Source organism: Leuciscus leuciscus, assembly GCF_965113295.1.
Source record: "Leuciscus leuciscus genome assembly, chromosome: 3".
NCBI lineage: Eukaryota > Metazoa > Chordata > Actinopteri > Cypriniformes > Leuciscidae > Leuciscus > Leuciscus leuciscus.
The window spans coordinates 60,406,407-60,410,428 of NC_138727.1; the positions used below are offsets into that span (position 1 = coordinate 60,406,407).

Here is a 4,022-nt window from a genome sequence, read left to right on the forward strand (position 1 = left end):
AGCCTTCAGGTGCCGCTTGAGGTTGGTGGTATTCTTCCCACCTAGTTTGTGGCCACATTTACCATCGTCTCCCAATACTATGCATTCCGTTTTTCTTTCTGATGGATTATACTGAAAGTATGTCTATAAATCATCTCGTCGTTTCCGACCACCAAGACCGTTTATTGACGTCGCCGCCATGGTCCTTCGAAGATGTGTGGCGAGTGACTAGCCGCAGCCGCAGGTGTGTTGTTGTTGTGTGGAATCTGGTGCGCGGCTTGGCGGCAGCCGGGTGGTGGGCGTACCCAAAACAAGGATAGGAAGCGGCAGCATTGCTGATATATATATTTTTTTTCAAACGCAAAATAGGCAGAAATGACATGCATTGTGAACGTCAGACTTATAATCATTTTAGTTCCGTCTCGTCAACGAAAACTCGAAAACGTCTCGTCATGTTTTAGTCACCTTAGAGCCATTTTTAGCTAGTCATCGTCGCGCTATCGTCATAAAAAAAAGGTGCGTCGACGAAATAATTTCGTTATCGTCATCGTTGACGAAAACAACACTGTTCCACAGGGATCCATTATTGGCCCTCTTTTGTTTTCCCTCTACATGCTACCTTTAGGCTCAATATTCCAGAAATATAACATAAATTATCACTGTTACGCTGAAGACCTCCAACTATATCTTCCAATTGTAGCAGATTGGTTATTTCCCTTCGTTTCTCCCCCTGGTGGAGAACTGAATTATCTGCCCAGTAGATTTAGTGGTGTCAGGTAACCGTCTGGTGACTAATTACCATGATTGCGCTCTAAATAAAAATGCAGCATTCAAATGGCTGGGGATGTGTTACTCTTTGCATTCTGGTTGCCTGTTCCTAGTGGAGTCGTGTGGTTCGGGGTATTTAGTCTGCTCATTGCTTGATCAGGTATGTGAATGAGTGGAACATGGAATGTGATTTTATAATATTAGTGTATAATTTAAAGCCTGTGTCCTGCAGTCACTACACAATTTGAGTGCAGCGAGAACCTGTACAGTCGTGTTAGAATCATTGTGAACGCAGTGAGTATGATCTCTTTTCTGGTGGACCGTTTCATGTTTCTAAAAAAATAAATTTCACCTGCGTGCGTGCGTGCGTGCGTGCGTGCGTGCAGGTCGGAGGGACGTGCGTAACAGGCTTGCTTCCAGCTCTGAGCGGTGTAAGCTTATCTTTAATGACAAGACGCACTGCCCCGGATTACGCTGCTGTTTTGTTTCTATTTTGAACGTTGTTTTTAATGTTCTTGTTTTGTGGTATTTTCTTTTATTAGTAATTGTTATAATCTGTGTGATTTGATTTTCTTTCTTTGCTTATATAATTTGTATTTTGTAGATGAAGTGCTTCCCATTGAGGAAGTTTACTGAAGAACAAGCAACTGTTGACTTGTAAAGTTTTCTTTTTTTTTCTGTTATTTGTAATTAATGTAAGCGCTCGGGTCTCCTGTGGCCAATGGCAGAGGTGGGACCAAGTCATTGTTATGCAAGTCACAAGTAAGTCTCAAGTCTTTGCCCTCGAGTCCCGAGTCAAGTCGAGTCAAAGATGAGGCAAGTCCCGAGTCGAGTCAAAAGTCAAAGCCAACAAGTCTCAAGTCGAGTCCAAAGTCCTACCATTTTAGTTTCGAGTCATTTCAAGTCCTCTTACCATAGAAATAAAATTTATACAAATCATGTACGTCTGTAAGATTTGTATTTATTTAAACCTCTTTTTATACAATGACATTAATCAAATACAGTAAAAAACAGAAAATTTAATTTTCACAAAAAATGCTTGTATTTCAACAGCATATTGCACTAGAACAATGCACAGCATGCAGCTTCAGTCCTGTATTGTATTAACCTCATATTGCAAAACAGTTTAACTTTCAAATAGACATGGGTCGTTTTAGCCTAAACCTTTTTAAACATGTCATCAATAAAATCCTCACTCCTCAAAATTATCACTTCTGAAAAACTGGACCAACCTGATAATATAATTGGAATGCGTGTTGCAGTGCATATACGGTGCAAGACCAGCACACGCAATAGTGCTTTCACATATGCTGCGTACTTTGCAGTGCGTGATCCGCGGCTGTACCACAAATACATACTCACTATTTGTATTTCAAATCCAGAAGTTATTAGCATCTTTTATTTAAAAAAAAAATTGTCAGCATTGCGATTCTCTTTGTACACACGTATACACTCTTTAATAGACGTATTCACGTTTAAATACAATTTAAACAACGTATGATTTAATGCATTACTCTTATATAATTATATATTAAGTTGCTCAAGCAAGTGGTAAAATATTTAACCATGTACTTATATTAAAATCGCATAGCCTACATTTTAAATTAAAACTTAAAATTGACAAAAACAGCAGACTCATACTCTTTCTTTTGCATAATTTAAATCTTTATACAATAAATCTCGCATGTCACAAATAACTTGTTTTTCCACCTCCACGAATGAGACGAGTGTTATGTTTCCTTGTTGAAATATGTATTTTCCCTTGATTTAGGCTACCCCGGTCTTAACGTCTCAGCATTGCGATTCTCTTTGTACACAAATACACTCTTTAATAGACGTATGCACGTTTAAACACAATTTAAACAACGTAGGCCTATTATTCAATGCATTACTTCTACTTATATTAAGTTCCTAAAGCAAGTGGTCAAATATTTAACCATGTGGCTACTTGTATAAAAAAACAGCCGACTCTCATGTCTTTTATGTTATATTTAAATTAATACAATAAATCTCGCATGTCACAAGGAACATGTTTTTCCACCTCCACGAATGAGACGAGTGTCGTTCATTATGTCGCCTTGTTGAGGTAAATTGTAGTTTTCCTTGCTTTACCCTGGTCTTAAAGTGAAAATAGTATTTAATTAAATACATTTATGGTGAGATTACTACATTTTATTTAATTAATCGCGTTTATGGTGAAATTACAAAATTTTTAGGTCAATCTGTGTTCATTTTGACCACGAAACATGCGCTGTCACTTTAATTCAGCGCGTGCAGCACATGTGCAGCACAGCAGAAATAGACTCGGTGCGGAAACGATCGCGGCACTGCTGTATACGCACCGCACCTGGAACGGATCGACGGACTGCAACCGTGTGCAGTGTGAAAGCTCTAACCTGTTAACATGGGTACGGAAAAGAAAAAAATACGCACCGCTGGCGCATACGCACTGCAAACGGAGTTTGTGTGAAACGGGCGTTAGATGCTGTCGAATCAAAACAACGTGGGACTACAGTGATTGGATGTCCTGCAGGCAGCGCGCGCGCTCGCTGCATTCATACAGCTGGTGCACTTTTTTTTCACAGATGCAGATAAACTGAGAGCGGCGCGGCCGTGTGGACATTTTTTCCCCCAGTTTTCGTGGGAAGTAGCAAGTCTTCTCGAGTCAAAAGGCGCAAGTCCAAGTGAAGTCACGAGTCATTGATGTTAAAGTCCAAGTCGAGTTGCAAGTCTTTGTACATTTTGTCGAGTCGAGTCTGAAGTCATCAAATTCATGACTCGAGTCTGACTCGAGTCCAAGTCACATGACTCGAGTCCACACCTCTGGCCAATGGTAAAAAGGGTACTTTGCCCGCCTCTCTTTTTGGGGTGTAGTGTTTAACACTTGAGTGTGAGTTTATCATTACATTTACATTTTACATTTATTCATTTAGCTGACGCTTTTATACAAAGCGACTTACAATTGCTATGTCAGAGGTCGCACGCCTCTGGAGCAACTAGGGGTTAAGTGTCTTGCTCAGGGACACATTGGTGTCTCACAGTGGATTCGAACCCGGGTCTCTCACACCAAAGGCATGTGTCTTATCCATTGCGCCACCACCACCCTATTTTTTAAAACACTACATTTACATTTATTCATTTAGCTGACGCTTCTATCCAAAGCGACTTACAATTGCTATATATATGTCAGAGGTCGCACGCCTCTGGAGCAACTAGGGGTTAAGTGTCTTGCTCAGGGACACATTGGTGTCTCACAGTGGATTCGAACCCGGGTC

At 40.4% G+C, this 4,022-nt stretch overlaps 1 long non-coding RNA gene across 1 annotated transcript; it reads right to left on the reverse strand.

Annotated features, from left to right (window-relative positions):
- Nucleotides 1–552: 552 nt before the first annotated feature.
- On the reverse strand, nucleotides 553–3,657 carry LOC309493977. The gene is made up of 3 exons (XR_014204155.1): nucleotides 3,569–3,657; nucleotides 1,145–1,459; nucleotides 553–856 (listed from the first exon to the last, which is right to left on the reverse strand). It is a non-coding gene; the product is annotated as an uncharacterized lncRNA (long non-coding RNA).
- Nucleotides 3,658–4,022: the final 365 nt, after the last annotated feature.